Source organism: Cannabis sativa, chromosome 2 (genome assembly GCF_029168945.1).
Source record: "Cannabis sativa cultivar Pink pepper isolate KNU-18-1 chromosome 2, ASM2916894v1, whole genome shotgun sequence".
Lineage (NCBI taxonomy): Eukaryota > Viridiplantae > Streptophyta > Magnoliopsida > Rosales > Cannabaceae > Cannabis > Cannabis sativa.
The window spans coordinates 32,357,847-32,371,289 of NC_083602.1; positions in this window are offsets into that span (position 1 = coordinate 32,357,847).

Consider the following 13,443-nt stretch of genomic DNA (forward strand, 5'->3'; position numbering starts at 1 on the left):
TTCCACAATTCTATTTCTATTTTCCCAAAAATGCCAATTTTCCAATTCTAACCATTTAAATGTCAAAACTAATTATTTAATAACTAAAATAGATTATTAAATAATATTGTCATTTAATATAGTTATTAAAAAGACATATAGAGTCTCTTAATTAATAATTAAACCTAGAATCTCTTTTCTTACAATTTCATCCCTGCTTAGTGAAAATTCACAAATTAGACATAGTCTAACTTTTAGAATTATAATTGATTAAGCATAAATCAATTACTGAGTCTTACAAACAGTATGGTCTCAACTAGAATGGGGACCATGGATCTATATTGCTGAGCTTCCAATAAGTTGAACCGAATTTACCAAGTAAATTCCTAACTTATTAATTCCTTGTTGAATCCACTCTTAGAACTTAGAATTGCACTCTCAGACTTATATAGAGCATTCTATATGTTCCACGATATAGACATGCTATCTCATTTAACCATTGTTATAATCTTAATGTGATCAAAGATCCTATATATAGATGATTTACATCGAGATGGGATAAATTTACTGTTTTCACCCCTCAATGTATTTGGCCCCTTAAAACACTTAGCTACCTGTAAATGATGTTTTAGTGATCTAAGATATAGTCACTGAAACAAGAGTTCATCCATTTACTTCTATTTAACTAAGATCGAAGGGAATCATCACTTGACTTCTATACACCAGTAGAAGCTATAGATTCCATATTTATGTTCAGCACTCCCACTCAGTCATGCTATCATGTTCCCAAAATATACGTATCACCCTGACCCAAAAGTAGGCTTAACTAATAAATCAAAGAACATGAATAGCACTCCTGAGATTGAACCTAAGCATATCAGGATTTAGATTCTTTTAATCTAAGATCAACTACTGATATTGACTTGGAAAGATACAACGGTAAGTTTATAATATCTTGACCAAGTTCAATATCGGTCCAGTCCAATGTATACTCCATACATTCTAAACTAGTATACTTTACCAATGTCCTGGAAAGAACATAACACTTACTCCAAGTGTAAGTATACTTCATCGCTGATTATCACCTCAGTGTAAATCCAAAACACTGATGAATAGGGACTTAGTCTTTTGAATCATATAATCATAATCACATTCCATTGTGTTGACAATATTGTAATTGTGAATGAATATATGTTATGGACTTAACTGATTTTGTGCATATATATTAAACCATGAACATGAAAAATACATGTTAACATAAACCACTTTTATTCTCTTAAATTGATATCTAATCAGATTGTAATGGGTTTTATTTAGGGCACAAAACCCAACAAACTCCCACTTGCACTAACATAAAACAAGTTGTGCATTACAATCAATCTTTTGTCTTGATCTTCAGATCAAGTGTAGTATATTTGAATCCACCCAAATTTCTGGAACCAGGTTCATAAAACATTATGAAACATCCTTAACTATATGCTTTACTCATCAAGGGATACTGAAATCCTTACTGCCCATTAAGTACATCTGAACAAACAGAAGACATATCTTTGAAATTTTAAAATTTGGAATTGAGAAAATGTAGTGTAGAATTTTCTTCAATAAAATAACTTTCTGGTAATTTTGAATTTACAAAGTTATGTATATTTTTTCTGATGGAGCTTGAATTATTATAGATGGATATTTACACTCTTCTAGAATAACTCCTCCACCCCCAGAGTAACCACCATCTCTAATTCTTAATGAGTTGGTGTGGATATTAGGATAACTAATATACAGTTCCTTAATATCTAACATATAGGTCACTTTCATAAATCTTTCTTCATTGTCCCCTAATGTTCCTTATTTGATTACATCTCAGATGGCTCCCACTCAATAGTAGATGTCTCGTTAAATAATACGTTTAACCTCTTATTATTATTTTGAGGGATATCTCGTTGTGACTTATTGTCTTAGTCTGAAATTGTAAGTTTCTTTAAGACTAGGTCATCAACATAGCAGTCTAGTTGTTGCAGCAGTCCTAAATGTTGTCATCGCTGTCGTGCTTTACATGTTGTGGAAGAACAGGAATGATTGCCTTTTTAATGATGTTTGTAACACTGTTTCTTCCCTTAGTAAGGAAATTAAGTGTATTGTTAAGGCTAGAGTTGTTGGGGTTCATTGTAAAAGCCAAAAGAGGAAAGATCAGTATGTTATGAGTGTTGTAAACAGCTGGTAACAGCTTGGGGGCTGGTGTGGTCCTTTTTGTGGTAGTTGGTTTGTTCCTCCTGCCTTGCCTTTGTATTTGGTTTGTCCTTTTGAATAAAAAGTTCCTTTTGTTCAAAAAAAAAAAAAAACATAGCAGTCTAGTATTTGAAGTGTAAAATACTTGCTAGAGATTAAGCAATCAAATTAAGATACCATAAAATTGTTATGAGGATTAGAAATCTTGACTCAAGTCATTCGAATAGACTATGCAAGAATTCTTCTATCTTATTCTCATAATTCTGATAAGTTATTTCTATCCACGTGAATGGTTAGATTTGTTTTATCAGTGGTGTTCTTAAGTTCCTATCACAAGTGCCAACCAAATGAGAATGGGTAAAGAATTTTAATATTCTCCCACTCAATTAAGGTAGTGTGATACATTATCAAAGAACTTTATTGGTATCATTATCTATTACAACAGTAAATCTAAACTATTAAATATAATCAAGATCAAGGATTTATTCTGATAATAGCTAATTTATTATATTACTTCCATGTTTAAAATTATGTGTCATAAAGAGTGCTGTGGAATAAAGTCCACCCCTAAGTATATAGAGATTATGATCCACCCCTAAAGGTTGTAGAGATCATGATTCTCTAAGTGTAATAGAGATTATGTGGAGTTGAATATAATCCAGAGTCCATTAGATATAAAAGATCGTTGAACTGCATATTATTCTTAACTTTTTCTCCACCCCTATCAGATCAAAAGATCTTTTTATTAAACAAATTCTTAATAATTGTTTTAGAATTAACAATTATTCATAAACATAGAAATAATTTCTAGTGTTTGTGTAGTAATAACTCTGTAAAGAGTTTAAATAACTATAGAATTTGTATCAATAATAAAAACACATACACATACAAACATAATGAATAGAATAATTGGTAATTTATTTATAAGATAAAGTAATGAAGCTCAACTCATAAATTGCATTTTATTTTTTAAAAAAAAAACTTAATTATATAAAAAAAATTGTTTGCAACATTATGAGAAAAGAACAGGGAATAAAATCCCAAACATGAAATCCAAATTGTTTTAAAAATGAAACAATTAATTCAAAAGTAAATAAATAAATGAGCTTCTTCTTTATCTTTGACGAACTCCATCCCTTTATCCAGCTTTCAGATCCAACTCGCTAAGACAGCACCTGAGTTTAAGAAGCTTTAGCTGTAAGAAAAAAATAAACAAGGTTAGTAGTCCAGAATTAATAATCAAAATGGATAATAATTCACTAAAACACATCAGTTTATTGAAAGAAATACCTTGTTTCTTTGCAAGAAGCTTAGGACATTGGGGTTTCCAATGGCCTTTCTCATTGCAGTAGAAACATTTTCCTTTTGGTGTATCACCACAAGCTGCAGCCTTTTTGTTCTTAGCTCGCTTCTTGGCATTTTTCCACTTCTTCTTATTCTTGGGTTTGGAAGTAGAGGCAACGTGTGCCTCAGGATTATTCGTCCTATTACCATTTCCAGAATTCTGAGGTTTACTCCCATTCTTCTTGGGTCCTCCAATCAAATTTTTATATGTCTAAAGGTCATTGACTAACGTGTGAAAGTCTTGTTCCTTCTTGTTCATGACATAATTTGATGTATAGGGTAGAAATCTGGAGTCAGACTATTCAAGATGAGACTCACTTGAGTTGTCTGATCCATTTCAGCACCATGATTCTGGGCTTCTTGGAAATAACCTGCCATTTGGAGAAGGTGATCACGCACATTCTGATGGGGTTCCATCCGTGCATTGATAAATTTCTTAGTCGCGTCAAAGCGAGACTGGATAGATGCCATACCAAATAGCTCAGTTAACCGCGTCATGATTTCTGCAGCCGTGACAGCGTTAGCAAACCTTGTTTTCAAGGTGTCAACCATGCTGGAAAGCATGAAGTATCGAGCTTTATTGTTAGCATTCTGCCAACGATCGAACTTCTCTTTAACAGCTTTGGTTGCATTGTCACCTGGTTGTTCAGGAGACGGCTCAGTCAACACAAACATGGCACTTTCACCTATGAGAGCAATATTAATGTTCTCTTTCCATTTAGGGAAGTTAGATCCATTTAGCTTATTTTCAGTCAACAGTGATAGTTGAAATTATTTTACCAGGATCTTAGATCTACTCACAAGTATGTTGATTAACACCCTAAATATGAACTTTCTAAAACGATGAAATAAACACATATAAAGTTTAGGAAACCTTATATTGGGTGCAGCAGAATTAAATGACTCCTTCCGTTCAGATCTCTAACCCTTGTATCCTTTCTGTAGCAGAGTATTATCAAGATCTGAACCGGGATCTCTTTCTCTGAATCTTTGATGCTGAAACTCCTTTGCTGATGATCTTTCTTCACGATCTTCCTCACTATGATTAAGGTGTTGCTTGCTGTGTGTGGGCACTACTCTAATCACTAAGGCGTTTCGAAATTATCAAGGAAGAAGAGAGAGAGAGGGTGGCGGCCAAGGTAGAGAGAGAAAGGCTTAGGTTTTTCTGAATCAGAAGTGTAATTTTCCTGAAGCCTTCACTACCTATTTATAGCATTCCACTAGGGTTAGGTTTGAATTATTTGGCATTAAAATAATGAAAATATCAGTTTAAATTGCCTACAAAAGTGGTCGGCCATGGCTTATTGGGTTTGGGCCTTGCTTTTTGCAATTTTGCAATTTTAACACTTTTGTATCTGATTTTCTCAAAAACGCCAATTTTCTAATTCAGCCATTTAAATGCCAATTCTAACTATTTCATAACTATAAATAATTATTAAATAATATTGTCATTTATCATATTTATTAATTGAACCATAAAAAGTATCATATTTAACAAATGTGCCCCTAATAACTCTTTCTTTACAATTTCGCCCTTACTTAGTGAAAATTTCACAAATAGACATAGTCTAATTTGAGAATTATAATTGATTAATCAAAACCAATTACATGAGTCTTACAAACAATATTATCTCAACTAGTGCGGGGACCATGGGTCTATATAGCCGAGCTTCCAATAAGTAGATCAAGAATTTAGCACTAAAATTCACTAACTTATTAATTCTTCGTTGAATTCACGCATAGAACTTAGAATTGCACTCTCAGTATATAGAATGCTCTATATGTTCCACCACATAGACGCATCATAAGTTATCCATTGTTATAATCCTAATTTGATCAATGATCCTCTATATGAATGATCTACACTGTAAAGGGATTAGATTACCGTAACACCCTACTATGTATTTTATCCTTAAAACACTTGACCCTGTATAAATGATATTTCAGCTTATGTGAAATGAGTACTCCACCATTTATGTTCGTTTGGTCAAGCTCGAAGGAGATCATCCTTTGCTTACTATTCGCCAGATAGAAGCTATAGATTCCATGTTTATGTTAGCGCTCCCACTCAATTGCACTACCGTGTTCCCTAAATGTACGTATCACCCTGACCTAAAATTAGGCTTAACTAACAAATTAAAGAACACGAATAGCCTTTCAAGATTGAGCCTAATCATAACAGGATTAAGAACATTTGATCTAGGATCAATTTGGCGATATTGACTTGAATAGATTTTACGGTAAGTTTAATTAAATCTAAGTCAAAGTTCAATATCGGTCCCTTTCGATGCATACTCCATGCATCCAACCTGAGCTTTACTTTAACCAATGTTCTGGAAATAACATAGTATTTCTCCAAATGCAAGTAAACTCTTGTTGTAGATTATCATATCAGTAAAACCCTGTGTTTGATAAATCTAGGAAACTTTATTCACATAGTCATGTTTACTTTCCAATGTGATGACAACACAATAAACAGGATCAAGTATGTGAAAAGGGTTTAAGATGAATTTATAAATCAAATAGACATGCAATTGATAAAGTGAACCAAAAGATACACAAATGAATGAAAAATACTTCTGTTTCTTTATTGATGTTGAATAAAATAGATTACATTGAAATGGAGTTTTATTTAGGGCATAAAACCCAACAAACTCCCACTTGCACTAATATAAAACTAATCAGTACATATCAATTAATCCTAAATTCTGACGGTGCTTTTCAAAGGCTGTCACGACCAAGACTTTGGTAAATGGATCAACTAGGTTGTCCTCTGTGTCAACTTTCTCAACTAGTACATCCCCTCTTGCCACGTATTCTCTGATAATGTGATACTTCCTTTCAATGTGTTTGCTTCTCTTGTGGGTTCGAGGTTCTTTACTGTTTGCTATTGCTCCATTGTTATCACAAAGTAGGACCAGAGTTTTTTCCATTTCAGGAACAACACCTATACTGGTGAAGAACTTTCTTAGCCAGACAAGTTCTTTAGCAGCTTTGGCTGCTGCTATGTATTCAGCTTCCATAGTTGAGTCTGATATCGCGGTTTGTTTAGCACTTCTCCAAACCACTGCTCCACCCCCAAGAGTAAACACCATCCCAGATGTAGATTTCTTGTCTTCAAGACTTGCCTGGAAATCTGAATCAGTGTAGCCTATGGGATTTAAAGCACCACCCTTGTAAACTAACACAAGATTCCTTGTACTCTTCAAGTATTTCAGAATATACTTAACTGCATTCCAATGTTCATGTCCTGGATTAGACTGATACCTGCTCACGATTCCAACTGCATAACAGATGTCAGGTCTAGTGCATAGCATTGCATACATTAAACTTCCAACTGCAGAGGCATAGGGAATTTTTGCCATGTCCTCTATCTCTTGAGGATCAGTCGGAGACTGTTCCTTAGATAGACGAACACCATATCTAGAAGGCATGTTTGCCCCATTGGTGTTATTCATGGAGAATCTCTCTAAGACTTTGTCTATGTAGGTTGTTTGAGAGAGAGCAAGAGATCTGTTCTTCCGATTTCTAATAATCTGAATACCAAGAACATAGGCTGCTTCACCCAAATCTTTCATATCGAATTGAGTGTTGAGCCATTCCTTGATGTGAGTTATTTTCTTGACATTGTTTCCAATAATCAAAATGTCATCAACATAAAGGATCAGGAATACTACTATTTGGTCTTCCTTGAGTTGGTAAACACAAGGTTCATCTTCATTCTGAAGAAAGCCGTAGGTCTTGATAATTTCATCAAACCTTTTGTTCCATGAGCGAGAAGCTTGCTTAAGTCCATAGATAGACCTATTTAATTTGCAAACTTTCTTTTCCTGCCCAGGAAGAACATAACCTTCTGGTTGCTCCATATAGATGGTTTCTTCAAGTACCCCATTAAGGAAGGCAGTCTTGACATCCATTTGCCAGATTTCATAATCGAAAGCAGCAGCTATGGAGACAAGAATTCGGATGGATTTGAGCATGGCTACAGGACTAAAAGTTTCCTCATAGTCCACGCCTTCTCTTTGGGTATAACCCTTGGCTACAAGTCTAGCTTTAAAAGTTTCGACTTCGCCTATAACTCCTCTTTTCTTCTTGTAAACCCACTTGCATCCTATCGGATGATAGTCGTCAGGTGCGTCTACATATTCCCAGACTTTGTTCTTTTTCATGGAATCCATTTCTGAATCCATGCCGGCCGACCATCGTTTCCGTTGCGGACTAGCCATTGCCTGTTTATAGGTTAATGGATCGTCATCAATACCGTCACCTACGACCATATTGATTTCACCATCCAAGCCATAACGAGCAGGTTTTGTTGAAACCCTCCCACTACGACGAGGTGCGGTGATCTTCTGAACAGAAACTTTAGTAGTAGATTTCTCAGTTTGTTCAACTAAGGGAGTGGGATTGTCTTCTTCACGAGTGGAAGAGGACAAAACATTGGAAGGACTTAAATCTAAAAGCATTTCCTCCAATACTACTTTACTTTCTGATTTGAAATTCTTAATAAAGTCATCTTCAAGGAAAGTTGCGTTTGTAGAAACAAACACTTTATCATCCTTGCGACTATAAAATAGTCCACCCCTAGTCTCTTTAGAATTACCGACAAACATGCAAACTTAAGTTCGTGACTCAAGTTTGTCGTCTTTCTTTCTTAAGACATGAGCAGGGCACCCCCAAATTCGGTAATGGTGTAAACTAGGTGTATCACCAATCCATTGTTCTAAGGGTGTCTTAGGGATTGATTTAGATGGAACAACATTTAAAATGAGGGTTGCCATCTGAATTGCATATCCCCAGAAGGACGTAGGTAGAGTTGAAAAACTAAGAATAGACCTAACCATTTCCAAAAGCGTGCGATTCCGTCTTTCTGCAACTCCATTTTTCTGTGGAGTGCTAGGGGCGGTTAATTGGGATTCAATTCCAAGTTAATTAAATGATCTTTGAACTGCATATCCATATATTCTCCACCCCTATCAGTTCGCAAGATCTTTAATGATGTACCTAATTGGTTTTGGGCCAAAGCATGAAATTCTTGAAACTTTGCAAATGTTTCAGATTTCTTATGCATAAGGTAAATATGTCCATATCTCGAGTAATCGTCAATGAAAGTGACAAAGTACTCATAACCACCTCGGGCTTTGACATTCAAAGGTCCGCAGACATCGGAATGCACTAACCCTAGGGGTTGTTTGGCACGCTCTCCCTTTATAGAGAAAGAACATTTGGTCATCTTTCCTTCTAGGCAAGATTCGCAAACAGGTAATTCACCTAAGACGATATTTTTCAATGGATCGTCTTTGGTTAGCCTGTTTAGTCTGTCATAGCCAATGTGACCCAAACGTAAATGCCATAGATATGTTTCATTATCATCAACGATCTTTTGCTTTTTGTGGTTTCTAGGCTTAGCTACTTTAAAAAGTTCGTTATGTAGGGCAAATGGTGTTTCTGGTCTAAGAACATAAAGCCCCTGTTCCATGGATGCAACACAAATTTGAATGTCATTTCGAGAAATGGTAGAACCAGAACTCGAAAAATCTAATTTGTATTGTTGCAATTGTAAGCATGAAACAGAAACCAAGTTTCTACTGAAATTTGGAATGTATAAGACATTGTCTAATTCCAAAATTCTATTTTGAAACTTGAGTTTGGCTTTTCCTCTAGCTCTAACCGAAACCATTTCGCCATTACCAACTTTAAGTTTCAACTCTCCGGATTTCAAATAATTCCAATTCTCAAGCAATTGCAATGAAAAACTTACATGATTTGTAGACCCAGAATCAAGAATCCAAATGGATTTATCATTCTCTAACACACATGATTCGAAGACTAAAGCAATACTGCTTATTCGTTTGTTAATTGTTGTTCTTGCTGGTTCATTTTGTTGTGAAGTATAACTTGAGGAAGTGGAATCACTTTCTCTTATCTTCTCAACTAAGCTTGAAGTAGTAGGATTTATGGAGTTATGAACTATTTGCTCTTCAGAGTGAACAATTCCCAGCTTACCTGCTTTTTGGAATTTAAAGTTCATCATGAGCATATGTGAAGTATTACTCTGATAAGGAGTTTATAACTTCAAGTTCAATTGCTAAGATATTAACAAGAAGTGGAATGGGAAGAGGATTATAGACACTACAACACATCAATAAAACAGAAGTAAGGTTTTGGTTCAAAATTCATACACAAGTTCAGAAAATAACAAGTAATGACATATGTTATGGAAATACTAAATCTAACATAGTTTATTTTCCAAGGTTTCTAACATAATGAAATACAGTGTCCCGGTAGGCGAGAGTCAAAGATAACATTAGTTGAATAGAGTTGTCAGCTCATCTAAAATTAAAACATTTTAGCAACCTTTTATTCGATCAAAATGAGAATCTAACGTTGTCCCGGTAGGCGAGAGTCAAGGTTATTCTCATTTTATGAGCTTCCACCATTGTTTCATGTTTTATGAGTTTATCTCTAAGTAGTCACCGTAGGGGAGAGTCTAAATAGAGACGAAAACTCACAAAACACTTATCAACTGAAATCTTACGGTGTTAAAAGTGTTTAACGAATAACCATCCATATGGGGACGAAGTCTAGCGTCACAAGGTTATATTGAAAACATTTAACTATTGTAAGACCAACAATGGAGATCGAATATCTTTTGATTAAAAACTCATTATTTAAAATAATATATGTATTTTGTATAATCATTTTATTCGATATTATAATAATGAAAAATTACAAATTAATGTTGGTTTAAATAAAAACAACTTCAATTAATTTTCAATTATTTTTTTTAATTCAAAAAATAAATTCGAATAAATATCGAACAAGTTCCATAATATAATAATGAAAAATTACAAATCAAAATTGATTTAAATAAAAAATCAATTTTAATTAAATTTCAATTATTATTTAAATTCGAAAAATAAATTCGAATAATAAATGGAACAAATTTGAAAATATATTGTTTAAGTTGTTTTAGAATAATCTAAAAAAATCAACTTAAATATCTTTCAAATCAGATTTAATTAAATTAAAATTAAGTTAAAACCACTTAATTTGAAGATATTCCATTTTAAGTTAATATTCGAAAAGATATTAACCTAAAAAATATCTAAAATATTCTATTTTAAATTAATATTCGAAAAGATATTAACTTTAAAAAAATATCTTAAAGAATCTTAATAACCAATGCCTAAAATTCCTCAACTTAATTTTAAAATTTTAAATCCAAAAGATATTCAGATTTAAGTTGGTTAGTTGTAAATAACTAAATTTCAACTTAAATAGGAATATTTAATGAAAAATTTAAATTAAGCTTCAGAAAGAATCTAGATGGTTATAATTCTATATTTAATTAAATACAAGAAAATACATATAGTTTAGCTTAGAATATAAAATTCTTTAAACTATAGTTTTCTTAAATTAATTTCAAAATAAATGAAATTAATTATGTTGCTAATCAATTTTATTATGTTAAACTAGTGTAATTAACCTAGTACAGTTATTCAAATCAGGCAAATGGGCCTTCACAATTGGGGTGGTTCATGTGAAGGGGTGATGGGTTCAGTATGTCGTACCCACTACTATGGCTCCAACCTCTCACACAAGGCCCAAAAGAGAGGAATTTAACCTTAAAATGAACAACTATTATTAATTGAATACGCCCAAAAACTAAATGGGCCTAAATAAAATCTATCAAGAACTATGATAATTTATTTAGCAACAACAACCTATATGCATCTATAATGAAAGTAAACACATAGGCTCACACATGCACACTTTGGATGGGTCCTATCATGTTGCTAGGTCATACACCGATGAAAGAAGATTGTAAATATACCTGTTACAAATTATTTACTTGACCAAGGGAGCCATCAGATCATTAGATCTGGTAAAAAGTAACCATGGCTATTTGCAATCAAGTAATAATAGGTTTTGAAAACTTACAAACAAGCTAAAACACATACTCCTACAACAAGGTTAGTTGGATAGTTGGATGTAGGATTTATTTAATTTTACATTAAATAATTTCGAAAAATAATTAATTAAATAAAAAAAATCGAAAATTTTAAAAAATTTTGAAAAAAAAAATCGAAATAAAAAAATTTAAATTTAAAATTAAACCTACAATTTTGAAAAATTAGGTTTCAACCAACCTAAATATCATTTCAAAATTTGCTAACTACTTTTAAAATTTAAATGTTATTTTATAAATAAAAATTAAATAAAAAATTAAAAAAGATAAATGAATATCTTTTCAGATTTTAAATGTAATTTAAATAAATAAAATAACAAAATTTAAAAGTTAGCAAAATATCTTACATCTATTTAAAATTATATGATTATAGTTATCTTATTTTAAATTTAAATAAGGTCAAATTATTTTAAAAAAAATAATTTAAAATATTTAAAATCTGACCTTAAATTTAAAAATAAGATAAGATATAATCAAATTTAAAAATAAGATAGACTATTAAGCAAAAAAAAAGATAAATACTAACTATTTTAAATTCAAATTACACTAATATCTTGAATTAAATTTAAAAAATATTAAATTAATTCATTATGATAATTATAATTGAATTAGGAATAGTAATAGTATAAATACAGAACTACACAAAAAATCGGAAGTTAATTCCATGAAAAAGCATGAAAAAACGAAGAAAAACGAAAAATTTGCGAGCTGTACGGGCAGTATGCATTGCATACAGACAGTTATATCAATGTCCCGTTTAGGCGAGAGTCAAAGCTATCATCCATTGAATAGAGTTGTCAGCTCATCTAAAATGACAAACATTCTAGCAACCTTTTATTCGATCGAAAAGAGAATCCGACGTTGTCCCGTTTAGGCGAGAGTCAATGTCATTCTTATTTCATGAGCTTCCACCATTGTTTCATACGTTTGTAAGTCTTATACAGTCGCCACCATTAGGGTGATCAATACTAATATAAAACACTTACAAATATACTTATCTTTCGAGATTAAACGGCGCTAACTTGCTAATGAACGTTCCTCCATTAGAGAGGATTACTCACTAAAACAAAAGCTATGTAAAACCAACAATGGAGATCGAATATCTTAACAATAATAAAGCTCATTATTTAAAATGTATTTTCTTCTATTATTTATTTATTTTAAAAATATATATTTATTTAGTTAAATTTTAAATTTAGAATAAAGTTCTAAATGAAATTGAATTTAATATTTCTAAAATTAAACTTAGATGGTTAAGAAAATAAAATGAATTATTTCCATTTTAGTATTAATTTTCCAATAAATATTAAGAAAATTACTTGATTTAAGTTGTATTAATTTAAATTAATTTGCAACTCAAATTTAAATTTTCTATAAATATATATATTGTATTTCGAAAAAATTAAAGTATAAAATTATACAATTTTCGAAATACATTAAAAAAAAATAAATTAATCTTTACTAGGAAAAATACTTCAAGCAAGAATACTATCTATCTAGATTTTCTTTGACTAATTAATTCTATTTCTAATAATAATATATTTTAGTTCCTTTATTAATCATTAAATGAAAAAATAATTGATTTAAGTTGATTCAAAAATTAATTAAATAAATAATTAATTTACAATTTTAATCTATTTTTCAAGAGAAATTCAAAATCATCTTGCATAATCAAATGCAATTTTGAAAATATTGATTAATAAAATAAATAAAATATATTTTGAAAATTATTCAAATTTAAGTTGTTAAAAAAAATTATCAACATAAAATAATTTTCTATTTAATTAAATGTCTTGAAAATTACAATATTTAAGTATCATGATGAAAATCAACTTAGATATTTAATTTTTAATTTAATTAAATGTATTAAATTCAAGAAATAAATAATTAAGTATAGAGAAGACTTAATTATTAATTTCCAGTTT